Raw genomic sequence first — 27,947 nt, 5'->3', positions numbered from 1 at the left:
CACGGGAGCGTGCCCGCAGGTGGTTCTCCCCATGCGAAGGAGCTAGCATGAACGTGAAAAGTACCTGCGGGAGGAAGCAGAGACAGCCGCCAAGGGACCCCAGAAGCAGGTTCGGGGCCACTCTGTGCAAAGTGGAGCTGCACAGTGGAGGTAAGTATAACATGTTTGTTATTTTAAAAAAAAATTACTTTACAATCCCTTTAATTGCACAAGCTGGGGTTAGAAGCTCATTGGTTTCTATGCAGAAGTGAGCCTGATTTTGCACTTTCCAGCTTTAGTAAATAAACCCCATTGTGTACTTAAAAGCGGGGTATGCCTGTATCTATTCTTTTTGGACTACTGATATTATTGTATTTCGGTCAGTTGTGAACCTTGTAAGATGTCCTTTGTTGTTCTCTCTCTTTTTCTGCTGTATAAAGGGAAAAAAATTATAAAAATTGTTGATTAAACAAAACAGAAAAAAATTCCATCCACGACAACTTTCAGAGTAATTACTCCTAGTGACCAGACATTGGAAATGTGTTAAAAACAATTTAACAAAAGTTCCTTTCTATGGAACCAAACTGACTTGTGGTCGATTTGTTAAAATAAAAATCCAGTAAAAAATTATACTGAATCCAACTCTCTGAAAAGATAGCTCAATTCATTTTTACCTGTTCTGGGGGTTAAAATGTTTGACTGCTTGTTGACCTGTTCTCTTCTTCAACCAACTAGATTAAAGTATTAGTAAAAGAAGATGCTGACATGTTAATCCTCTTCTTATGGAGATAAATGCTCACACTGAACTCTCCAAGATGCAGACATCCCAATGAGAGGTCCCTGCAGAAAGAACTGGAACACAACATGGTCTACTACATGCATGGTTTTGTGTACTTTGTTCTTTGGAATGCTTGTAGTGTAAGTCAAAGTAATGTTTTCTGCTAGCAAGGGTCATCATCTTCTCTGGTCCCTTTTTCATATCTTTCTGCTTTCTCTATTCTGTTTCACGTCTCTCCTTTTAGTGGAAAAAGACCATTTCCAACCAATTTCAGTTGGCAATTATGCAAGTTGGAGTGCAGCCCCAACCCTTCCCTGCCCCTCACTTTACAGATCAAGTGATCCTAATCAAGAGATGTAAGTTTTCTCTGTGGCTTGATTGGAGATCTTTTTAGGGTTCAAAGGCAAAATAAACAGTACTCCTCTTGTGTCTGTAAAAAAGCCAAGTACAGTCTATGCACTGCATACATTACAAGCCGATGATAACAGGTTCAAATGTTTGACAGGACAAACCTGTCTCATCCAACTGACACATAGAAACTGGACATGCAACTCAAATTGTACCAGAACCATCCAAAAGGGGAACTTTTTGTTTACAAAGCTCTTTCATATCTGAACTCTAGCAAACCACTAAATATATATATAGTAGAAATTAATGTATTAAAACTATTTGCAAAAGGATTTAGAATTCTTTAAGCCAGTCAAGCAACCCACTCTTCCTGTAACCTTCCTGCAGACTACATGGCAGCTAAGCAATACAGCTTGGCATAAAATCCAACTCCAGGTAATAATTGACAATGAAGGAGCAGCAAACTTGGAGATTTACTAAAACTGGTGCACACAGAATCTGGTGTAGCTGTGCATGAAAACAAACCTCAAGGGAACCCCTCAAAAATCAGAACTGACTAAAAAGGTATAAGGGTGGCTAGAGCCACCCACACAAGGTTGGACAGGGAGGAAAACATACCATAACTTAGACTGATGCAAAAGACACCAGGATCATTCTTTCACACCATGAGTTATAGGCATGCATCAGGTAATTTGGGGGAAACGTCCCCTGAACGACTCCACTATAACCCTACCCCATTCTATGATCCCTCAGTTTTGTAGCAAGCAATGGAGAATAAACCAAGGGAGGGTGGTCTGTGTCCTGTGTTGTACTTCAAGATATGTAATTTACAGGCAAGTCAAAATATCTTAACCATATAGTACAAGGCACAGGAAGAATATTCATACCCCATTGAACATTCCCAATCAATGACTAGGAAGAGTGGCCAACAATGATTCAAACAGAACTGTCTCAACAGGCCCAATAACAATTGTCAAAAGACTCAACCTCACAGAACTACTGCAAGAACCTTGAGGCCAAAAGCTACATCAGCAGGAGATAAAGGAGAAGAGAAGCTTAAATGGGATTTTAAAGGCAATTTTGAAACAATAAGAACAATTTGATAAAATATATAAATTTATTAATACACATAATTTGTAAAACCAAGGTTCCTGCAGAACCAACCACACTTGTATAAACATGAACAAAAATACATGACAATTGGCAGAGGTCGTAAAATCCCACTACACAAATAGAAACCCTCCATACACATGGATGGTTTATATTTATGTAGTGGGATTTTACCACGTCCTCTGCCAATTGTCATGTATTTTTGTTTATATTTATACAAATGTGGTTGGTTCTGCAGGAACCTTGATTTTACAAATTATGTGAATTAATAAATGTATATATTTTATCAAATTGTTTTTATTTTTTTCAAAATGACAGACCCCTGCTTTCACCAACTCTTGGCATTGTTGACCCCCTATTCCCGAGTCTGGCTCAGGGTGGAAGTTTTATACCAAAAGTGGTAACCGCGAGCCAGACTCGGGACCGTATTGCTGTATGCAGGAGGAGGTTACTTACTTTCTACCCTGGCTCCCGCGTTATCCCCCTCGTCCTCTGCTCGATTCATCACGGAGCCGATCTCCGTTCCCTGCGAGTGTTGCGACGCACGGGGATGGACATCGGCACCAAATTCAAAAAGTGAAACACACACATTACATACAGTATAATGTAATCTTACAGATTAAATTGCTGTATGTAATAATTTCACATCCCCTTTGTCCCTAGTGGTTTCTGCAGTGCTCTGCATGTAATTTTATATTATAAAAACTGTTCTTTCTGCCTGGACACTGGAGATTGTCCATAGCAACCAAAACTGTCCCTTTACATCAAAAGTAATTTTAGACCAGCTAGAAAACAGCCATAATAAATTAGAATCACTCGCAGAATTGAACGATAGCGATTTGTGGGGAGATCCGTTATCAAATATTGAAAAGTAATGACAGTGACAATTCTGCAACTGAGCAAATTTCAGTGTTTTTGATTTGATTACATTATTGAATAATTGTTATTATTATTATATTATTATTTGGTATAATTATTTATAGTTATTTATTATATTATAATTTATGATTTCATTTTTCAAACTTTATCATACCCGGGATGTCTGCTAGACTCTGGTTTGGACAGATTTAAGTGAGTTATTCCTAAGAATTACAGGACTACAATATAAAACGCCAAATTTACATGCAAAATAATTGTACCGCTTTCAGCACCTAAAATCCGAAATAATCATACCGCCAGGGAAGTTAAGAAGCAGGACACATGCATGAGTAAAGTCAGCACTTTGCACTTTGAGGGGAGCAGCTTAAATCATTATTTTGATAAAGGGAAAAAACCTTAGTGCTGATATTAATAAATATGTGGGGATAACACACATGTATAGAAAAAAACTTAAATGACTAGGCTGCAACCAAGTCAGTGTTCTGTCACTATAAGGATTGATTGTGTCTAATGGTGCGCTCTAGTCAACTTCCTATTACACAATCACAAAGAAGGGGCACGAGGCTAGCAATCCTGAGGCTGCTATGAGCATATGTGTTGAACACAGTACTGTGCAAAAATGCAATAATATCATGTGCAAATAAGATAAAGTGCAAAAAGAATTAGTGTACAATTGACAAAGTACGGACTGCACTTATCACAAATAATGTGCAAATAGGCAATAATAAGTGTTGAAAGCAAAAATCTCCTTCACATCCAGTACAAAAAAACTGGATGTGAAGGACAACAAAAAAACAACACTAATAGAAAAACACCAGGATCACCACCTCAGATAATATCATATCATAACATTATTAAGGCTTCAAATTACATTTTTGCACCTTGCTAATTGTTTACACTAAATTTTTTTGCACTTTATTCCCTTTTTTACTTATTTACATATGATATTAATGTATTTTGCACAGTACTTGTTTTATATAGTAGCATTAGGATTGGTAGCTTTGTAGGCTGTTCATGAGTTAGGCTGAACAGCAATAAGCACAACAACACTTTGTACTGGATGTGAAGGAGATTTTTGCTTTCAACACTTATTGCCTATTTGCACATTATTTGTGATAAGTGCAGAGCATTTCCGCACTTTGTCAATTGTACACTAATTCTTTTTGCACTTTATCTTTTTGCTTATTTGCACATGATATTATTGCATTTTTGCACAGTACTGTGTTCAACACATATCCTCATAGCAGCTTCAGGATTGCTAGCCTCGTACCACTTCTTTGTGACTGTGTAATAGGAAGTTGAATAGAGCGCACCATTAGACACAATTAATTCATTATTTTGCATACTAATTTCTGTAGCGCAAGGTTATTTCACTTATTTTGTTATTTAGGTGATATTCACGTTGACAATAACTGATTATGTTCCCTGTACATGCGCAGTGATGCTCTGCATTCAGGGCACACAGTATGCAGTTGAATGCAGAGCAAAGTGCGCGGGAGTGACGTCATTGCGGCTCTGGCCTTTCAAACGGCCGGAGCCAGTGAACCCAAAAGGAAGGCAGGGTACATGAAAGTGTGGGGGGGGGGGATCTGTGACAGTGGGGAGCTGGAGGGCTCTGTGTGCAGGTAAGTGTGTCATAATGTGCTAGTATGCGGTACATACTATGGCTTAGATCTGCAGGGAACCCAAATTTTTTGGCGCAGTTTACAACTGCTATAACCTCATTAACTCTCCCACACACAGTCTGGCAATTTTTTTCTCCATAAATCTATTTATTTTGAAATTTGTATAACGTTTAGAGCAAAAAGTAGGTAGCACAACAGCCAGCTGCAGTCTGCCAATTTTCAAAAAATAGATTCACCATACAATCTTTGGATAAACTAGATGGCATTAAAATGCTGCAAGCATACGCTTGAATTACTTTCTTCCCTCGACTCGAATTTTACTTGGTAGCAATCCTGAATCAAGTCTCTGTATTTCTACTTACACGTTTTTTTTCAAAATCCTTCAGAGGAAGCCAAGCATTGGTTCTTGTGCTTGTTACTGATCAGCCAACAAGTTTCAAGTGGAGCGCAAATTCTAAAAGAGAGGAGAAAAAAAATGTATTAGATAACTCACAAAAAAGAAGCACATGGGCATTTTGTGCCTAGGTAAGAATGCCAGGGCCACGAAAGAATTAAATAGAGTGGCCCCTTGGGATTGTCACCCTTGACACCCATTTGTTTTATAAATAAATGTCACTCTTAATAGAGGGCTATTATAATTGTTAAAGGGGTTGTAAAGGTAAATATTTTTTCACCTTCATGCATTCTATGACAATGCTGGCGCCCCCAGTCCCCCCGTTTTACCTGACCCCTCGAAAGTCCCGCGATTGCCCCCGACATCCTCTTCGCTGCTCAGCCTGGCCGCTGATTGGCTGGAGTGGATGGATTGAAAGCAGCGCAGCCATTGGCTCGCACTGCTGTCAATCACATCCAATGACGCGGCGCACCGGGGGGCGGGGCCATGTGATACAGTGAGCGGCTATAGCCGCCGGCTGTATCACGGGAGCGCGCCCGCAGGTGCTTCTCACCATGCGAGGGAGCTCGCATGAATGTGAGAGATACTTTTGGGAGGAAGCAGAGACAGCCGCCGAGGGACCCCAGAAGAGCAGGTTCGGGGCCACTCTGTGCAAAACGAGCTGCACGGTATAACATGTTTGTTATTTAAAAAAATAATAATAATTTACAATCCCTTTAAATACATGATTCGCTTTGGCTGCTTTGCTGGTTCTTTCTGTTTTGTGTTTCAGGTGACAAGCTGCCTGGTGTTGCTAGGAAGATTTACCTCAGCTGCTGAGCACTGGATTGGTGACAAATCCTTTGGTGGGAAACATCTAGCCAATGAGTTTAACCTTTTATTTCTATCCTCTCCTGTCGCTGGGCGGAGTCAGCATTTACCTCAGGTCTGTCAGCTGGACTCACCTCTGGATTCTCCTCAGCTTTCCTTCTGGATCTTTTGACCTGCTCTTAGCCCAGAATGGATATTGTACTTCATGAACTACTTCAAAGGACTAATTCCCCTGGAGAAACGCTTGCCTCAATCATTTAATTACTATTATTATTTTTTATTTTTTACTTTTCCCCTCAAGTTTTCACTGGTGACAGCTGTATATTCACTTACATCTGTGGGCCCTGGGCCTGTATTGTGCCAGGGCTGTATACTGATGGTAATAGGTTACCTGAGGGCAGCCATGGAAATTTTTATCCACCGACCTGGACCTGAGGCAAGACCACAGGATCATCACCTCACCACTGGGACTTTACAGGAACCAGAAGAGGAGGACCGCTGACTGGAAGTGTTGGCATACAGGCCAACAGGACAGAAGCTACCATGAGAGAACACGCAGGATAAGGAGGCCCTACTCAAGACACCCACAGTGCCACTGTTCATGCCAGCGTGAGCCAGGTAGGCAGCGGGTCTGAAGCTGCTGCCATGGACCGACAGCGTGATCAACACCTCTCCAACAGGACCTTCATCATCATCACAGACTAGGGGTGAGTGAAGGCTCTGAGGGCCGGGAATGTACACACACTTCACACTGCTCTGTCTGCTTCAGTGTCCTCTTTGTCTTCCCTGATCAGTGTCCTCTGTGTCTTCCCTGATCAGTGTCCTCTGTGTCTTCCCTGATCAGTGTCCTCTGTGTCTTCACTGATCAGTGTCCTCTGTGTCTTCCCTGATCAGTGTCCTTTGTGTCTTCCCTGATCAGTGTCCTCTGTGTCTTCCCTGATCAGTGTCCTCTGTGTCTTCCCTGATCAGTGTCCTCTGTGTCTTCCCTGATCAGTGTCCTCTGTGTCTTCCCTGATCAGTGTCCTCTGTGTCTTCACTGATCAGTGTCCTCTGTGTCTTCCCTGATCAGTGTCCTCTGTGTCTTCACTGATCAGTGTCCTCTGTGTCTTCCCTGATCAGTGTCCTTTGTGTCTTCCCTGATCAGTGTCCTCTGTGTCTTCCCTGATCAGTGTCCTCTGTGTCTTCCCTGATCAGTGTCCTCTGTGTCTTCCCTGATCAGTGTCCTCTGTGTCTTCCCTGATCAGTGTCCTGTCAGCCTTTACTCATCTCTTCCTGTTCACTCTCCCCTCTCTAGTGCTTTCATTTATAGTTCACTTATCACACTTCTGACCTGTGAAATGTCCTCATTGTGTTTTTATTTGCTGCAGTTATTGCAGGTAGAGTGCTGTGCTAAGATGGTCCGTGCTCCTGTGCAGTATACAGCATGTCAGGGTTGTTGGGGGGCATTGTGTGGTGACATGTGTGCCTAACAGGCTCATCAGTCAGCTTATCATCATTGCCTTTTCTGAGGGTTGTATTTACTTTCTTCACAGCAATTAGGCTGTTTAGGGCTTGTAAGTTTTAAATCTCTGAATGAGTTGCCCGATATTGTATTTTTACATATATTTTTTCCCACTTTGTTTTATTAGGACAAGTTAACCACTTGCCGCCCGCCCTATAACAAATACACGGTGGCAAAGTGGTTTCATAATCCTGACCGGACGTCATATGATGTGATCAGGATTATGAGCCGCTGCGCGCCCCCGGGGGCACGCATCGCGGCGATCGTTATTGCGGGGTGTCAGTCTGTCCAATCACGGCTGATCACAATGTAAATAGGAAAAGCCGGTGATCGGCTTTTCCTCACTCGCGTCTGTCAGACGCGAGTAGAGGAGAGCCGATCGGCTGCTCCTCTGACAGGGGGGGTCTGTGCTGATCGATTATCAGCACAGCCCCCCCGAGGATGCCCACACTGGACCACCAGGGACGCCACCAGACCACCAGGGATGCCCAGGACAAGGTATGCCACCCTAGACCACCAGGGATTCCAGTCAGTGCCACAATGGATGCCAATCAGTGCCCATAATGGATGCCAATCAGTGCCCACAATGGGCATCACTGATTGGCATGCATTATTGATTGGCACTGATTGGCATCCATTAGTACAATATATTATAATACAATGCCGCCTATCAGTTCCCATCTGTGCCGGCTATCAGTGCCCATCCATACCACCTATCAGTGCCCATCCATGCCCACCTGTGCCGCCTACCCATGCCCACCTGTGCCGACTAACCCATGCCCACCTGTGCCACCTATCCATGCCAATCTGTGCCAGCTATCAGTGCCAATTTGTGCCACCTATCAGTGCCCATCCGTGTCACCCATCAGTACCACCCATCAGTGCCGCCTATCAGTGCTACATATCGGTGTCCATCAATGCCACCTCATCAGTGCCACTTCATTGGTGCCACCTCATCGGTGCCCATCAGTGCCGCCTTATCATTGCCCATCAGTGTAACCCCATCAATGCCCATCAGTGAAGGAGAAAACTTACTTATTTGCAAAGTTTTGAAACTGAAACAAAAAAAAAAACATTTTTTTTTTCTCAAAATTTTCAGTATTTTTTTATTTGTTTAGCAAAAAATAAAAACCGTAGAGGTGATCAAATACCACCAAAAGAAAGCTCTATTTGTGGGAAAAAAAATGATAAAAATTTCATTTGGGTACAGTGTAGCATGACCGCGCAATTGTCATTCAAAGTGAGACAGCGCTGAAAATTGGTCTGGGCAGGAAGGTGTTTAAGTGCCCTGTATTGAAGTGGTTAAAGAGCAGTACACATACAGTACACATACAGTACAGAGTGTCACAGAACATGACATGTAGACATGATACTGTTTTAAAATGTTGTAACTGGGGACATGTTCTTTGCTACTTACTGTGCAAAAGGGTGTACCTCTTTATAATTTCTGAAATTTGGGAAGTATGTTTTTTGGTACATTTTCTCAGTCATTGGTAGGGGTATTTTCAATGTTGGATTTTAAGGAGTGTTTTTTGGTGGGGTGGTGCCAGGCTGGTAACCTGGCTTTTGGGTAATGTCACCCACTTTGTGGGTGGACAGTGGTTGGTAAACTGTTATTTGGTTGGTATAAAATATTGCTGCTTGAGTCTTAGTGACTAAGCATGTTGGTCTGTTAATGGTTAACAGCGATTCTGTTTGGTATTAAAGGTTAAAGTTAATTTCATAATTAAGATTGTTTTAAACCCAATAAAGAGTCCGCGGCCTAAACCTTTCCCCAATCCTTATTGCGTGTTTTATTTTATATTTTAGATATGTTCTTATGGTATGATGGGTGTAATATGGGGTGCAAAATTCCATGGCATTTCTGTTCCCCCTCCCACTTGGATTCTGCTTGTGTGCTGATGTGTTGCAGGGTTTCAGGTCTTGACTAAGCCCTGTAGAACATCTGCACAGGTACGGCTTTCCCACACATCTGTACAAGACCGCAGTGTTTGCACATGTGTGGAAAAACTCCTGCACAGATGTGCAGAAGGGCCCATCTAATGCCCCATACACACGATCGGGTTTTCCTACAACAAATGTTGGATGTGAGCTAGTTGGTGGAAAGTCATACCGTGTGTATGCTCCAATGAACATTTGTTGTTGGACTTCCCGCCAACAAATGTTGGCTAGCAGGTTCTAAAATTTTCCACCAACAAAACTTTGTTGTCGGAATTTCCGATCATGTGTACACAAGTCCGTCACACAAAAGTTCACGAATGCTCGGAATCAGGCAGAAGGAGCCGCACTGGCTATTGAACTTCCTTTTTCTCGGCTTGTCGTATGTCGTGTACGTCACCACGTTCCCACATTCGTAATTGTTTGCCAACATTTGTGTGACTGTGTGTATGCAAGACAAGTTTGAGCCAACAACCTTCGAACAAAAATCCACGGTTTTGTTGCAGGAAAGTCTGATCGTGTGTATGGGGCATAGGACTTGAAGGCCTGGCAGAACATTAGGTACATCTGTGTACATTCCATCGTAATAAAGACGGTTGCACCAAATAGGGGGACTGAGCCACACAGGAGGAGACTGAAGTTCTTCTTTAACTTGCCCATGAATATTTGAAGGTAACTCGTTACAAAAAACATTTTGAATTTGAAGAAGCAGAAATTCCCAGACTGTAATCTTTCAAACTTCAATAACTAAAATATAACTATTTTTTATTTAGTATTGGATAGTGTAGAGAAGGATTAGAACACTTGGGTTTTTATTACTGATTCTTGTTATAGAATTGTTCTGTTTACGTTTAACACTGAGAGTAAAAAAAAATTTAAAAAAAGTATCACAAATTTTGTGTTGCCAAAAATCTTCCAATGGGGTCACTGGTTCTGGTGACCTGTTCTGGATCTGCTCCAAAAACATGCAGGACCTATTTTTTTGTCCGCAATGAAATTGTATCGCATGGGTGCTCAGTCCCATGTGATTCGATGCCACAGTTCACACTGCGTTCTGCAAACTGATTTGGGGGTGTCATTAAATTAAGGCCCCTTTCACACGGGCGGCTGTTCTGCCACTGTTAAAAGCATGTTTTGTTATTCTGAAATTCTGAGAATCCTGGCACAGCGTTCACTTGCAGTTGTACATTGCGATTTGCTGCGTTTAGATGCGGCTGCGTTTAGCTACGTTTGGAAAATTCTTTCCATTTCTGATGTGCTTCCTATTGTTTTTCTTTCCTTGTTGCCGCTGCTATCTGCAGGAGAAATAGTACACTGCGACTACCTGCAGTTATGTGCAGATAGCTGCAGTAAATCGTTCCTGGAGGCAGTCAAGTTTATTTTTTCTATCTGCACAAAACCGTCACTAAATGCAGTGTGTGAATGGGGCCATAGGAAAGCATTGTGTGCATTTAGCTGCGGTAGATAACGTCATCTGTCCGCAGCTAAAAGCACAATTCTATCTGCCCGTGTGACTGTGATTCTGATGGGATGTGGGAATCGCAAAGGAAACTCTGCGGTTTCTGCACCGCATGAATGTGAACCGGCCTGATAATCCGACCAAGGATATAAAAAAATGCAGCTATATACATAATATTTAATTATAAATACATATCGTTCGTCTATATTGTAGTTTCTACTTTGCCCAGTCAAGAACATTCAAACTAGGTCCACGGTCAACTGTTCATTATGGAATGTTCAAATGCATGTTGCTTACAAAGTTGATTATTTTACTCTATTTTTCCTTGCTTATGATTGGATGATGGAAGTCAGCAGAGCTTGCCTTAATTTACTAAGCTCTGGAGCAGCTGCTCTTGCAAAGTGCCATTACCTATAGTAAATCAACCCCGATACATCATTAAAATAAAATAAAAAAGTATATAAAAGAAGAAGAATTCGTTTTAAAGAAAACGGGTCATAAGAGAAATAAGATGTCTTGAGGTCATTTTAAAAATTGCTAGTTGCCTGGTCATATCTGGTGTCAAACCTTCAATATGTGGCTGTCAAACAATACAAATGGCAAAACCTACCACAAAGGAAAACTCTTTAAACCCTGCAAATGATGTAAATCTGGGGCAGGCAAATTATATAAAATGTACATGTAAGAACATTTAAACCTATCTGCCAATGTCACCAACTCCAATAAAAGTTCAAAAGAGTTAGCTACCAGCTGTAGAGTTTTAGGTGAATTTGTCAGCTGACTCATTCACCTACTCTACAGCTGATAGCTAACTCTTTTTAACTTTTATTGTCTATATAAAGAGTTTTCCTTTGTGGTAGCTTTTTTTACTTTATATGTCTAGCCTTAAAGTAAAAAAAGCTAATCAGATATAAGATAATTGGACAGTAAGTACCATATTTGTTTCTCCAGTCTGAACTACAAACCTGACCAGGTCAGTGCTATCCCCCTATCTTGTAAGGTTGTAAGTCAACCCTGGACAGTTATTTGGTCTGTTTGAGGTCACCTCACCTGAAAAAGTTAAGAAGCAAGGAGAGATAAATCATTGTTCTTTACCAAGACATGCTGGATTCAAGTTTGGGAAAAGGAGGCTTCCATTCAATAGTGTTTATAAATAGGAAAACTAAATCATATACTGTATGAATTATCTTCCAATGGGAACCTGACATGAAGCAAATCAGCCACCAAGAATGCTTTAATGGATGAAGTTATTCTTCCAACTCAAGTGCAACACACTCATTTTGCAGCAGTGAAGTTAATCCTAAACAGACTCACATTAAGTGAGCTTTCTGAGACCACAGCTTTGTGTTATCATGACATATTCCTCTTACTTATCCAGTCACGAGGAGGCTAGATAATGCTATAAGTAAAAACAGAACCCCTTTTAGGGCCAGTTCACACCAGATGCAGTTCCGTGCAGTTTTGTATGCTTTTTTTCTGCACAAAATGCATGCACAGTGTTTTCCATGTATTCCAATGGCTCTAGTTCACACAATGCAGTCAGTTTCTGGTCAGTTTCCGGTTATTTTCTCCACTGGAAACTGACTGCATGGGGTGAACTAGAGCCATTGGAATACATGGAAAACACTGTGCATGCATTTTTAGTGCAGAAAAAAAGCACACGGAACTGAACGGAACTGCGTCTGGTGTGAACTAGCACTTAAACCAGCACACTGAAAGAAACCTCATAGCTGTAACATGACGAAGAGTTATAATAAAATCCTTTGTAGATGCAGAACATTGCACACAGGTGCACACAAGATGCACACTGATGACTAGCTGTTACTGTGGTGACGGCAGCAAGAGTGGGCTCTAGAAATGATCACTTTGATTCATTGGCACACATTTGTTTTTAGAATAGACAACATGGTAACACTTCACAATCACTTTCATTTAAACACCACTGAACAAGCTAATAAAGGGCACACATCTGCTAGGCATGCCAAATGTGGCAAATCTCTAGAGAAAAAAGTTCCTCTACAGGAACACTTCCAGTCTAATGGGACACTGCAGGCTAATGCACAGTTTTGGGCATGAATAATGCAAAGAAACCACTTCACAAGAAAGTCAACAAGCACCAAATGAAAGCGGCAAATGTCAGTCTTCTAGGAGGAAGAACGTTGTCACGGTACAGTCCACTGATCTTTAGGAATAAACTCAAAACTTTTATCAACCAAGTTGCTATTCAGATCTTTGAAGGCTAAATGTTCTGCCAAGCTACATACTACTGGCAACAATATGTTCAATTGTACATGTAAAATTGAAGAGCTAAGAAAAGAGTATTTATGAAGTGTAGCACAACAGGTACTTAAAGAGACTCTGACGCCGCTACGGATAAGACACCAGACATACTGAGAATTGGGGGAATTGAGAGGAAAACCTCTCACTGAAGGGAAACGTCAGAATCCGCATGTCACTACACCGAGACACTAGATATATTCCTGCCTAAATTGATGCCCGCAATTTCTCAGGTCAAACAACCTTTGGTTTCTTTCAACTATGGCCCCTATTTAGGCGGATCTCTGTAGGGTCATCCTATACCTGGAGGACAGCCATCAACCACCTTGTCAGTCCGGTTCACTTTGTATTCATTGACTCTCTGTGGGTCCTTTTCTTTTACCTAAATGTATGAAGTCATAAGACACCGATGGATTTACTATATGATTGTAGTCTTCTCTGTATAAACCCCTGAAGAAAGGTGTTTAAGCCAGAAACGTTGGGTACACCAGAGACAAAATCATTATCTGCTTACATCATACAGTACAGTATGCATATTATCCATGTGTCTTTGCATAGACATTTTTACTGTATTGTAAATGATTTTTGTAATAAAATGTATACTTTTTATAATACATGGGGGTTATTTACGAAAGGAAAATCCACGTTGCACTACAAGTGCACTTGGAAGTGCAGTCGCTCTAAATCTAAGGGGTAGATCTGAAATGAGGGGAAGCTCTGCTGATTTTATCATCCAATCATGTGCAAGCTAAAATGCTGTTTTTTATTTCCCTTGCATGTCCCCCTCGGATCTACAGCGACTGAACTTTCAAGTGCACTTGTAGTGAAAAGTGGATTTGCCTTTAGCAAATAACACCCCTTGTTGTCCATGTCACCTTTAAAATTCCATCCCACCAAGGGGGTTATCTGTTTGTGCTTCCAGTCTAATGAGACACTGCAGTCTAATGCACAGTTTTGCGCATGAATAATGCAAAGAAACCACTTCACAAGAAAGTCAACAAGCACCAAATGAAAGCGGAAAATGTCTTCTAGTAGTAAGAAAGTTGTCATGGTACAGTCCACTGATCTTTAGAGGAATACATTCACAATATTTGTAAAACCGAGTTGCTGTTGAGATCTTTGAAGTCTAATGCCGCGCACACACGACCGGACTTTTCGAGGGACTAGGTCCGACAGAATTTCGACAGAGTTCTGACAGAGTTCTGACGGACTTTCCGAATGAACGGACTTGGCCACACACAATCACACCAAAGTCCGACGGATTCGAACGTGATGACGTACGACCGGACTAGAATAAGGAAGTTCATAGCCAGTAGCCAATAGCTGCCCTCGCGTCGGTTTTTGTCCGTCGGACTAGCATACACACGAGCGGATTTCTCGGTAGGAACTGGGTCCGGCGGAAATATTTTAAACATGTTCCATTTCTAAAGTCTGTCAGACTTTTGCAAATCAAAAGTCTGCTGCAGCCCACACACGATCGAATGGTCTGCCGGAATCGTTCTGTGATGTTGAAAAGTCCGGTCATGTGTACGCGGCATAAATGTTCTGGCAAGCAGTGCCGGGACAAGGTCATCCAGTGCCCAGGGCAAAGATGGCAAATTGCGCCCCCCTTTCCCTTAGGGTTAGGGTCAAGGTGCCCCCTACCCCTGCAATAAACCATTGCGCCAGGGGCCCCTCCTGCCCACCCCTTGTCCTGGCCCTGCTGCCAAGCTACACACTACTGGCAGCAATATGTCCAATTGCACATGATAAATGGAAGAGCTAAGAAAAGAGTATTGATGAAGTGTATTATTTAAATAGCACAACAGATACTTAAAGAGACACTGAAGTGAAAAAAAGGACCTCAAAAGTAATTTCCAGTTGGTCAACTCAGTTCTCCAGTTCATAGCCAGAGATATTCCTAAGGCCCTGGGTGCATGGTATGCAAACAACAACCAAACTTTCTCTTCCGAGTCTAATCCTTCCTCCTCCTAAACTAATGGCTATGATGGTCAATCTCACTGGCCAATAGCAAGGTTTAGGAATGAATGAATTTTGCCAATTCAAAAAGGCATTAATCACAACTGTTCTTTACCCATGGAAGAATGATGTCAAACATACTGAAAAATAGATGTGGGGTTTACATATATTTTAAAACAAAAACAGTAGAAATAAAACCCAAAATGTAAAAAGACCCTAACATACTGGTACACTCGCACACGTGTCAATGACACCACTAGGCCTTCTTCATGGCAAAGCCAAGAATCATACTATACAAGATCGATGGCCTTCCAATTCAACCAGGTATCCAGTGTCCTCCATATACAAAAATAAAATTGAATACATGTTTATTACCAGTTTATGAGACTACAACAAACTGGTCACTAATGTAACACTTATTAACCCCTTTCTGACCACGCTATAGCACTTTTACTGCTACAGGGGGGCAGCTGTTGGCAGAATTACACACATTTATATATATATATATATATATATATATATATATATATATATATATAAACGCTGAAACAACTAATCGATTAATACACAACTAATCGATTATGAAATTAATCGATTACTATTTTCATAATCGATTAATGGGCCAGTAACATAATGGGTTAAAAAAAAACTGAATTGAGCCCTGATTGCTACTGTAAATATTACTTTCACTGTTCTACAGTAAAAAAATTAACCCCTTTCAGTAGTGATTATCTGTTTTTTTCTACCATAAAGGGTACTTTACTAAACGCCTTAGACCTGGTTCACATCTATGTGTTTTTTGGTGCTTTTTTCAGAAATGCACTACAGTTCATTTACATGGTTTCCTATGGGAGAAGATCACATCTGAAAGGGTCAGGGACTTTTAACGCAAAATGTTGCTTTATTGGTTCAATATACTTCAATGGAGAAGCTGCAGAAAAGCATGTAATACGTTTTTGCAGCAATTTGTGTTTTTTAACATGCCCAAAAAAAATGCAAATTGCAGTAAAATCATGTGCGCAAAAATCAAAACGCACAGCAAAAGGCACTGCAGAAACAGATCAAAAGCAAACTGCATAGGTGTGTACCGAGCCTTATGCTGGTCACACAGATCAATTTTTTTTGTACATTCGCTGAATGAAAGAATTTTTCCTTGAAATTTTCACTTGTTTTTAAAATGAACGTAATATTTGAACGAAAACCACATACACTGTGTGAAAATTCCTTTGACTAAGAAGTTTTCTATTATTTCTAAATTTTCCTGTCACTGTGGTTGATAATGAACATCAATTTGACCCACTTTTTTTTTTTTTAAGGTTATTAACCGATTAATCGAAACAATAATTGGCCAACTAATCGATTATGAAAATTATCGTTAGTTGCAGCCCTAATATATATATATATATATATAATCCTTACAATGTTTATACTTTCGTGTCCCAGATCCAAAAATGTGTATAAACCCAAGCGCTTAGTGGGCAGCAGTGGAAAAAACACAAACACTCTGCAGCTGCTCAAAATTACTAGTCAAAAGAGTAGTAGCTGAAAAAATGTATATGTATGATACCATATACCAGAAGTAGTACTCCGTGACCACATAGACCACAGACTACCGCTGGTACCCTGGCAAGCAGCGCTATATAACAGTGTACCTTAGCTGCAAATAAATGAATACAAATACTATTGAATATAAAAATGTGTATGACCGTCTCATATATCATACATTGTACTGACCCATACGATATTATTATACAGTCCGGGTGAGCATATTTAAACTCTACCCTTTATTATTCTTCTCCCGAAATTAAATACAATGTCACTGTGAGAGGCACTGCACAAATATCGCCTGTATATACAAGCGCAAAGGGCGCACGCGCGGTTGCGGCGCTCGGTGACGTGAACGTGCGGCGCCGTGCAGTGACCTCACTAAGATGGCGGCGCTGTTCGGTAATCATACAATCAGAGCTCCTTTCAGCTGTGTTTAATGAGCAGAGATGACACGGGGTACATATGGGACCTAAGCAGAGGTATCGGCACCCTCAGATGATGTCCATTAACGGACGAAACGCGTCAGGGTAACGATATAAGGACACACCAGAATAAGAAGCTAAAGGTACACATTCAGTTGTATGCCCGATGTAGTCCAGGGGAAAACTATCTATGGATTATGCAGTGGTGATGATCTGAATCTTGCCTGTTTTGAATTGTTGTTTGTGAGTGTATTCTTGGTTGCATTTAAATAAATCAGAGTGTTTTTACGGTATTATACTATATACTTTTTCGATTTTCCATTCACGTTATGTCACTATCATTGGGACGTTTGGAGTAATAATCATAACTAAGATCTAAGAAGGAGGATTTAAAGAGAGGACCTCGTTGAGTATATGCGAAGTGCTGTTTAGACCCATATATTCCGGTAAGGGTTTTACCAAAAGGGGGTGCTCTTTCCACCTGTCACTGAGAACCCCTGTGTGTGGAAACCACGTGTGGAGGTGTGATAAGAAGAGCGGTGGCGGTGATTAATCTGTTCCAAATATCAAAGAGACTTTTCGCTTGAAACGTGGATGGTCACTCTCCCAGAAAGAACTGTGGCTTGTATATACAGGCGATATTTGTGCAGTGCCTCTCACAGTGACATTGTATTTAATTTCGGGAGAAGAATAATAAAGGGGAGAGTTTAAATATGCTCACCCGGACTGTATAATAATATCGTATGGGTCAGTACAATGTATGATATATGAGACGGTCATACACATTTTTATATTCAATAGTATTTGTATTCATTTATTTGCAGCTAAGGTACACTGTTATATAGCGCTGCTTGCCAGGGTACCAGCGGTAGTCTGTGGTCTATGTGGTCACGGAGTACTACTTCTGGTATATGGTATCATACATATATATATATATATATATATATATATATATATATATATATATACATGATTCTGCATGGCTGCCTGCAGGGAGAGCGCACGCCCCCCACAGGCCACTTCTGCTGTGATGATTCACAACACAGGCTGATCTAGAGGTCCCAAGGACTCGAAGTTCTCCGGCACCCGCCAATTGCTGGTAAAACACGGAGAACTGCACTATGCAGGTGTAAACAAGTTGATCATGTACTGGTGATCAAATACCAAGAAAAAAGCTATATTTGTAGGGGGAAAAATGACATAAATTTTATTTGGGTACAGTGTCACATGACAGCGGAGCTGTCAGTTAAAATAACGCAATCAAGAGAAAAGGGATCCACGGCTCCGGGTGCGTGCAATACCTCAATTAGAACCAAGTAGGAGTGCTAGCACCGGCCCGCCTCCGTGAAAACTTGATAAAAAGAAGAAATGGCTGCACATCCAAAGGTTCCAAAACAAAAGTGAGTGAATATATATATAAAATCATTGAGCCATTCACACTGGCATTATGGACATATTATCATACAACATATCACAGGGAATCTACCCATCTTTTAGCTCATTTGGACAATGTTGTGGTCCCTATATGTACTTTGTTATTTACGCTGGATAAATATGGTGTGTGCTACTGTCAAGAACAGGGTACAGTGATGGTCATGAAATGTGTCCCAGGCTCTGCAGATATGTATTTGGAAAAATGGGAACAAAAGCTATACAGGAAAGAAACCTTGTCAACATACCCATCTAAGATTGAAGCTTGGTACAAGTAAATCAAAGATTTATTGATCCTTTGGACAATTGCAGCTCAGGAGATCACAGTTTGCAAAGCTATTGAGCCCTTGGAATGAGACAATAAGGGATCTCCATTACCAAAGTTTTTTTAGAATGCCAACTTAAACAAGTAGCTTGTAACATGCAATAAGAACTTTCATCTGGAATCATTAGAGAAGAGCATACTGGTGGGACAGTACCTGTGGTCTCACAGGAGCTGTAGCTTATTGGCAGAGTTTGAGAAAGAAGCAAAAGTTTTGAAAACGAGATTTTTGTGAAAGACATACAAGAAAAGTTGGCTTAAGAAATCACCCCATCAAGTGAAGAACAGCTCTAGGGAAGATCTTTTGTACAAAAATTGCCCTAGGACCAATGAATGAAGCAAACATGTTATGTTTAAACTATACGAATGCCTCCCCCACAAGCTGAGAACTATTTGCAAGCAATACTGATATTACTGATCAATGATGATACTGAAAATACATTTCTGACATCAAACCCCAATATAATCTTTAGGAAAGTAAAATACAAATGTATTTTTATACATGGCCATTTCCAACATTATGAATCAAAACTGGAATGGAAAAGAGGGGGGGGGGAGGGGGTAAATATGATCATTGTGTCTTCATGTTGGAAGGGAATAACTGTCTACCAAGAAGACTCATTTCTGCTGACTGACACTCTGAGTTGTTTACATTTTGGTCTGTACCTTTTATGTGGGAAAGACCATGAGAACTGTAAAAAAAAAGGTTTATGTGATCATATAAATATGATATTTGATGAATCCAGTGACAAGGCATTTGACATTTGAACGCAATGGCCATCTGGAATACAAAAAGGCTAAAATAGATCCATGTAAGAGTGATTCTGAAGAGAGTATTGCAAATTAAAAAAAAAAAAAAATAGATCTGAGAACTGCAAGCAACTTGCCCACCGGAGATAAAATATAGATTTAGCTTGAGTTCATTCTTGTAGAATTGTACACACCGTATATGATACCAGGATCAGTGTAACAGGGTTGATTTTTTTTAAAGGCCTCTCTCACTCTTGGAGGTTCAGTCTCTTCCATCTGACAGCTTTCATCCTTTGATCATTGTTAAAGGTACAGAAAGAGGGAGTGAGAATCGGTTATAATGATTGCCCCGTTCCAGCCAAGGAGACCATGGTTTCTCTTCTTGTTCGCACATCAATGTGTCCTCCAATAAGTCTAGGTGCTTGCAATCTGCTATTACCGGGGGAGCACTGTCATCCAGAGGCACGTTGTCTAGCCCTGAGTGATGGGAATATGAAAGGAGCAGGCTCCAAGATATTAATGTGATTGTAAAGTCTTGTTATTTTTTTTATTTCTATAAAGATAACAAACTTGTTATATGCACTTGCTCTGTACAGTGGCTTTGCACAGGTCAGCCCTGATCCTCCTCTTCTCATGTCCCTCTTCGGCTCTCCTAGCCTCTCCCTCCTGTCAAGTGCCCCCACAGCAAGAAGCTTGCTATGGGGATGCTAGCTATGGGGACACCCAAGCTGAGTCACAGCTCCCTGTGTCCATTCAGACACGGAACCCTGACCCCCTCTCTCTCTCCTGATTGGCTGACTTTGATTGACATTAGAGGGAGCCAATGGTGCCACTGCTGTGTCTCAGTCAATCATGAGGGAGAGTCCCGGACAGCCGAGGCATTCGTGGACATCGCTGGATAGAGATGGGGCTCAGGTACATATTAGGGAGTGCTGGGGAGGCTGCTGCACACAGAAGGCTTTTTATCTTAATGCATAGAATGCATTAAGAAAAAAAAACCTTCTGCCTTTACAACCACTTTAATGTCACCTTCTCTATGGTCTCTCTGCTGATTTCCAGGAAATCTACGGATTCCACATATCATCCCTTCTGGAGTAAGTTTGAATGCTTCTCTTCTAGTTGTTTAAACTTCCAGTCTTCCCTTACCATCTTTAATTTTCTTCAGGTGGGCCTTTACAGTGGTTATGCTTTACCTTTGCAGGGAGACAAAGAGGAAGTAAATCCATTGAGGGTTTACTTCCTCTTTAAAGCATCACCTTTGGAAAATATAGGGTATTGACATGTTTAAGGTTTGACATGTTTGTTATCTATTTACTTGGTGCACCCTTGGCTATTATATTTTACCACAAAATTGGGTAATTTATTGCATGTTGTACCCCTAAAATTAATTTTTATACATTTTTTTACTGAAATATTGTGTTTCCTAAAAATAAATTGGAACTACCACTATTCTATTCTCTAGGGTGTCTGCTTTCATAGAATATATAATGTTTGAGGGTTTTATGTACCGTATATACTCGAGTATAGGCCGACCCGAATATAAGCCGAGGCCCCCAATTTACCCCCAAAAAAACTGGCAAACTTATTGACTCGTGTATAAGCCGAGACATGCCTGTCCATCCCTGTGTGTGTGTCCGTCCCTGTGTGTCCGTCCATCCCTGTGTGTCCGTCCATCCCTGTGTGTGTGTGTGTCCATCCATCCATCCATCCCTGTGTGTGTGTGTGTCCATCCATCCATCCATCCCTGTGTGTGTGTGTGTCCATCCATCCATCCATCCCTGTGTGTGTGTGTCTCCATCCATCCATCCATCCCTGTGTGTGTGTGTCTCCATCCATCCATCCATCCCTGTGTGTGTGTGTCTCCATCCATCCATCCATCCTTGTGTGTGTGTGTCTCCATCCATCCATCCATCCCTGTGTGTGTGTGTCTCCATCCATCCATCCCTGTGTGTGTGTGTCCATGTGTGTGTGTGTGTGTGTGTGTGTGTGTGTGTGTGTGTGTGTGTGTCCAGCCTACCTGTGTCCCGAGCCTGTGTCCCGAGCCTCCGTCCCGTGCCTTGCCTCCTTGCCTCCGTCCCGTGCCTTGCCTCCTTGCCTCCGTCCCGTGCCGTGCCTTGCCTCCTTGCCTCCGTCCCGTGTCGTGCCTTGCCTCCGTCCCGTCCCGTGCCGTGCCTTGCCTTGCCTCCGTCCCGTGCCTTGCCAGGATCGCCGCTCTTCGTCGGCGCCTCGGCGGCCATTCTAAAATTCAAAAGCCGCGCCTCCGCCTTCGCCTGTGATAGGCGGAACACTGAATTTCCCAGCAGCCTGTGTTCCGCCTATCACGGACATCGTCTCATCCTCGTACTACGGACGAGGATGAGACGATGTCCGTGATAGGCGGAACACAGGCTGCTGGGAAATTCAGTGTTCCGCTTATCACAGGCGGAGGCGGAGGCGGAGGCGCGGCTTTCGAATTGTAGTATGTCCGCCGTCTGTCTGCTCGATACGCTGATCGAGCAGTCAGACGGCGATGACTCGAGTATAAGCCGAGGGGGGCACTTTCAGCCTCAAAAAAGAGGCTGAAAATCTCGGCTTATACTCGAGTATATACGGTAATCTTCAGGCCTAAAATTATTTTTTTAAACGTGTGCAAAAAAGCAAAAACAGCTCTGGCTGTGAAAGGGTTAAAAAAACCTCTGTCATAAAGGTGGAAATTTCACGCACTGAGTTATTTATAACAAAAAAATAAAAAGGCTTAGTACAAATACCGAATTACTACTCAGGGGTGTCCAAACTTTTTTCCAAAGAGGGCCAGGTTTGATGAAGTGAACATGTGTGAGGGCTGACCATCTTGCCTGACATTCTTTGAACCATTAAAATTAAATGCAATTTAACTAATACACTGCCCAACAAGAATTCTGCCTTTGTAGCTGTGTGTGGTGAAGGGTCTAAGGATGAGCTTGGGCGTGTTATTTATCGGCGTATAATACGCATCTTCACTTTAAGAGGGAAGTTTCAGGAGAAAACGTAAATTTTAAATAAAGAACCATGAAGTAAAATAAGGGTCCGTGCCCATCAATGCAGCCTAATCAATGCCCATCTGCAGCCTGGCCATTGCCATGAATGCAGCCTCTGAATGCAGCATCGCCATTGCCATCAGTGCAGCCTGATCCATGCCTATCTGCAGCCTCAGAGATGACAGGGAGGAGGACGAGTGCCAACAGATTACATACAGGAGAATCTCCTGTTTACTTGGCGGCCTCTTTAATACAAAGTCCCACCTCCTATGATAGACAGAACAGTCATCCAATGCCAGCCCAGGAGACAGGACTTATTGTTACAGAGGCCGCCGAGTAAACAGGAGATTCTCCTGTATGTAATCTGATGGCACTCGTCTCCCCCTCCCTGTCCCCTCCGAGGAATGATAAATACGCTATATATCTTTTGCGGCCTCCCAACAAAACGTTGGGGGGGCCACAAAAGATATATATATACAAAATTACCAGTGGGGCCGTATGAAACCGGAACACTTTGGACGTGCCTGACTTAGAATAACTAGATAGTAAGTGGAATCTAAAGATTCTATCTAGAGGATAAAGATATAGCAATCCATCTATGGAACAGGCTGAATGATAAGAAACTGACACCAGTAAGAACATTTTACCAAAGCTCTGCTATTGTTTAACAGCAGTAACAGTGACAATCTAACCACTTGCCCACTGGGCACTTAAACCCTCCTCCTAACCAGACCAATCTTCAGCTTAGGGTGCTCTCACACAGGGCCGGGACAAGGGATGGGCAGGAGGGGCGGATGCCCTGGGCACTGTGGTATCGTGGGTGGTGGGGGGGCATTACAAGGAAATAGGGGGGAGGGGATTTGTGTTGGAAAGGGGGATTTGGGGGGCAGCACAGAGTAAGTATCGTTCTAGGAGGGGAAATTTGGGGGTATGCTAAAATTTAGGGGGAGAAGGAACAGGAGGAAGAAGATTTGTGCTAGGAAAGATAATTGGGGCGCTTTGTGCTGGAAGGGGGGATTTGCAGTGGGGTTATTAGGAGGGGTAATCTTAGGAGTAGATAATTTGCGCTAGAAGGAGTGTTTTTTGGGGGGGGGTGGCACTTGAATTGGGGGGTTCAAAAAAGATTAGTGCTCAGTTTTTTTTGGGGGGGGATTTTTGATTAGGCATAATCATACATCTTGGGGGCGGGGGGTGCAGTTTGGCATGTTTGCCCTGGGCTCTGGATGACCTTGTCACGGCACTGCTCTCAAATTTTGAATGACAATTAGGCAACATTGAACCCATATGAAATTGTTGTCCTTTTTTTTTTACACAAATAGAGCTTTCTTTTGGTGGTATTTGATCCCAACTGGGTTTCTTATTTTTTGCGCTATAAATGAAAAAAGACCAAAAATTTTGGAAAAGAAAAATTGCATCTTTTTTTTAGTTTCTGTTATAAAATTTTGCAAATTAGTCATTTTTCTTCATAAATTTTGGCCAAAATGTATACTGTTACATATCTTTGGTAAAAATAACCCAAATTAGTGTATCTTATTTGGTCTTTGTGAAAGTTATATAGTCTACAACAGAGATATGCAATTAGCGGACCTCCAGCTGTTGCAGAACTACAAGTACCATGAGGCATAGTAAGACTCTGACAGCCACAAACATGATGCCCAGAGGCAGAGGCATGATGGGACTTGTAGTTTTGCAACAGCTGGAGGTTCGCTAATTGCAAATGCCTGCTCTACAAGCTATGGTGCCAATCACTGAAAACTGATCACACCTGATGTACTGAAGGCCTATTTCTTGAGACCCTAACAAGCCCAGACAGTACAAATATCCCCCAAATAATCCCTTTTTGGAAAGTAGACACTCCAATGCATTTAGTAAGAGGCATTGTGAGTTTTTTGAAGTTGTCATTTTTTCCCACAATTCTTTGCAAAATTAAGATTTTTTTTCCACAGAATTGTCATATTAACAGGTTATTTCTCTAACAGCATATGAATATCACAAGTAACACCCCAAAACACATTCTACTACTCCTCCTGAGTATGGCAATACCACATGTGTGAGACTTTTACACAGCCTGGCTACATACAGAGGCCCAACATGCAGGGAGCATCATCAGGCGTTCTAGGGACATAAATGACACATTTTTTGACATCTTACAATTTTGAAGGCCCTAGAGTACCAGGACAATGGAAATATCCTCAAAATGACCCCATTTTGGAAAAAAGGCACCCTAACATATATTCTATCAGGCATACTGAGTCTTTTGAACTTGTAATTTTTTCTGCATGTTTGTGGAAAACATGGAAAGAAAATGAAAAAGCATTTTTTTTAACACAAAGTTGTCCATTTATAAGATATTTCCAACACATAGCATGTACATAGCAAAAATGACACCCCAAAATACATTCTGCTACTCCTCCTGGGTATGGTGATACCACATGTGGGAGACTTTTTCACAGCCTGGCCACATAGAGGCTCAACATGCGCATGCAGGGAGCACCATCAGGGACATACATTTCAAATCTAATTTGACTACCTATTACACTTTTGTGAGACACTGATGGGCACTGTAGTGGCATGGGTGCAGCATGGATGAGAACTGATGTGGCATGGATAAATACTGGTGTGGCATTGATAAGAACTGATGTGGCATGGATGAGCACTGATGTGGCATGGATGAGAACTGATGTAGCATAGATGAGCACTGATGTGGCACGGATGAGCACTGATGTGGCACGGATAAGCACGGATGAGCACTGCTGTGGCAAGGATGAGCACTGCTGTGGCATGGATGGGCATGGATGAGCAATGGATGGAGCACGGATGAGCATGGATGGAGCACGGATGAGCCAGGGATGGATGGAGCATGGATGGAGCATGGATTGAGTGTGGATGAGCAAGGATAGAGCATGGATGAGCCAGGGATGGATTGAGCATGGATGAGCCAGGGATGGATTAAGCATGGATGAGCCAGAGATGAATGGAGCATGGATGAGTATGGATGAGCACGGATGGAGCATGGATGAGCATGGATGGAGCACGGGTGAGCCAGGGATGAATGGAGCATGGATGAGTATGGATGAGCACGGATGGAGCACAGATGAGTATGGGTGAGCATGGATGGAGCACGGATGAGTCAGGGATGGATGGAGCAAAGATTGACTATAGATGAGCACAGATTGAGCACAGATGAGCCAGGGATGGATGGAGCATGGATGAGCACGGATGGAGCATGGATGAAACACGGATGAGCCAGAGATGGCTGGAGCATGGATGAGCCAGGGATGGATGGAGCATGGATGAGTATGGATAAGTATGGATGAGCATGGATGGAGCATGGATGGAACACGGATGAGCCAGGGATGGATGGAGTATGGATGGGCCGGAGGACTCGGCGGTCACAGACGGGAGCACGATTCTGGGAGGATATCCATGGAAGCCTTCCCAGAATAAGCCGACCGCGCTGTAACCATATTTTGGCATGTGGCTAATTATATCAAGACATCCAGCAAATGAGCCAAACACATGGTATGTAAAAAAAAAAAAAGTAAAACCTGACAGCCCAAGTCTCAGCTTAATTAGTCCATGAAAACAAAATGCACGCTGAGCTCTGCACACAAGCCAGCAGATGAATGGTGACACTTCAGAATTAAAGCCGGCAACTCATTTATTACACATCTTACTATTATACAATGTCACATGCTTATCTAACTGGCTTTATTTAAAGCTGCCCAAGCACATTAGGATCTGAACACATGATTCAATTTAATCTAACCATATCTAATACTTATCATTATCAAACACAGGAAAAATTAAGAAGAAATATGATCAGATTAAACTCCTAAGGGATTGTTTAGATTAGCTGTAGCTCTATAAAGAGCGATCTGCAGTGGATCACTTTTCAACAGCTGGTGATGTAGTGTTATGTTGCCTCCTCGCCGCCTGTTTTAAGCCTATAACAGCGCAGCCCCATTCACATTAAAGTGGTTGTAAACCTTGCAAAAAAAACAAACTGCAAGACAAAGGCATAATGAGCTAGTATGCATTGCATACTAGCTCATTATGAAATACTTACCTTACTATGCTGTTCCAGTGGTCCCCGTACACCGCTGTGACTCACAGCATATCTCCGGAATGTTACTTCCAGGTTTGCCAATCACACGCCGCAGCAGCGATGATGTCACTCCCGTGCATGTGTGCCGGAGCCGTCTGTTACGGCACAGCAGTTGAGGAAATGGCATGTACAAGCCGCTTCTTCAGTGTGCATGTGCCGATGACGTTGGCACGTGAGTATAGAGTGAATATCTGCTAAACTGTGCAAGTTTAGGAGAAATTCACGGTACCTACAGATAAGCTTTATCATAGGCTTACCTGTAGGCAAAAGTGTTTGTAAAGGGTTTACAACCACTTTAATTGATTTGCATTCAGAACTGCCTGTGGAACATATCCGGGAGGGGGGTTAAAACAGAACTTCACCTCCCCCTTAACATTTGGCGCTTAGTTGTTTTTGTTTGTTTTTTGGAGGGGGGGGGGGGGGGTCAGGTACCTGCTCCCATTTCCTCCCGAATCGCTGAGGCACATCACAGGTCCCAGGTGACTGTGGGACCATTCACAAAGCACAGCATGGCTCGTGGGAAGCTGTGAAGACGCAAGGCTCGTTTTTACTGCCCCCCCAACTGCAGGTGTGAACTAGGGGGATCGATCCGCTGATCCCCGCTGAGCAGTGGAAAATAGGGTCTCCAACCGTCTGGTTCATGGAAAACAAAGGTGTCAGGAAATAGCTTTATTGGAATAGTCAAATTATAACATATGTTTTGTTCACTAGAAATCCTGTCATGGCACACTCACTACAGGCATAGCTTGTTCTATTAAGCTTCGGTAATAAAACCTGGAAGCTCGTTGGTTTCTATGCAGAAGTGAGTCTGATTTTGCACTTTCCAGCTTTAGTAAATAAACCCCATTGTGTACCCCAGTGTGTGACAGCGCCACCCACTGCTGTCAGAAAACACTGATCAGTGGATGCAGATACATTTTCTAACATGTCCCTTTCTCTTCGACAGTCGATTAAATTATTGGCTTCTGTCTACTGGAAAAGGCCACACACTGATTGAAATTTGGCAGGTCCCTGCTGGACTGACCGAATTGTGATGAGTGCATCGCCCACAATGTACATTCACAGCAATCACAAGGTAAGAGGCTACAGCTGAGGCTGATTTGTATCAGACATTTGTAAACAAAGCCAAGAACAGAACAGGCATGAGGATTACATGTCACCTCCATCCAGCAAATTGGAAATTTGTAATTTTGGATTATGGTAATGCTGCCTGTGACGGACCGCCTGGGACCCAGCCTGGGTGCCTCCATCAAGATGCAGCTTCCTCCACTCTGGAATCAGGAATTATAGCTCAATATTTCAGGGAGACATAG

At 42.2% G+C, this 27,947-nt stretch overlaps 1 protein-coding gene across 5 annotated transcripts in view; it reads right to left on the bottom strand.

Moving 5' to 3' along the window:
- Nucleotides 1-27,947, bottom strand: part of WASF3 (WASP family member 3) — a 676,822-nt gene that overhangs the window by 51,984 nt on the left and 596,891 nt on the right. For 4 of the 5 annotated variants that reach the window (XM_077484052.1, XM_077484053.1, XM_077484055.1 and 1 more), the window contains one exon: nucleotides 5,082-5,173. The exons of the other annotated variant lie outside the window; for it this stretch is intronic. The gene's annotated coding sequence lies outside the window, so the exon portion shown is untranslated. The remainder of the gene's footprint in view (nucleotides 1-5,081; nucleotides 5,174-27,947) is intronic. 5 annotated transcript variants of the gene reach the window in all.

The sequence above is a fragment of the Lithobates pipiens genome, unplaced genomic scaffold, assembly GCF_037356315.1.
Source record: "Lithobates pipiens isolate NorthernLeopardFrog02 unplaced genomic scaffold, aLitPip1_a1.2 Scaffold_16, whole genome shotgun sequence".
Taxonomy (NCBI): Eukaryota; Metazoa; Chordata; class Amphibia; order Anura; family Ranidae; genus Lithobates; species Lithobates pipiens.
The sequence above is the reverse complement of the archived record's forward strand: the minus strand, read 5'-3'. Positions and strand labels throughout refer to the sequence as shown.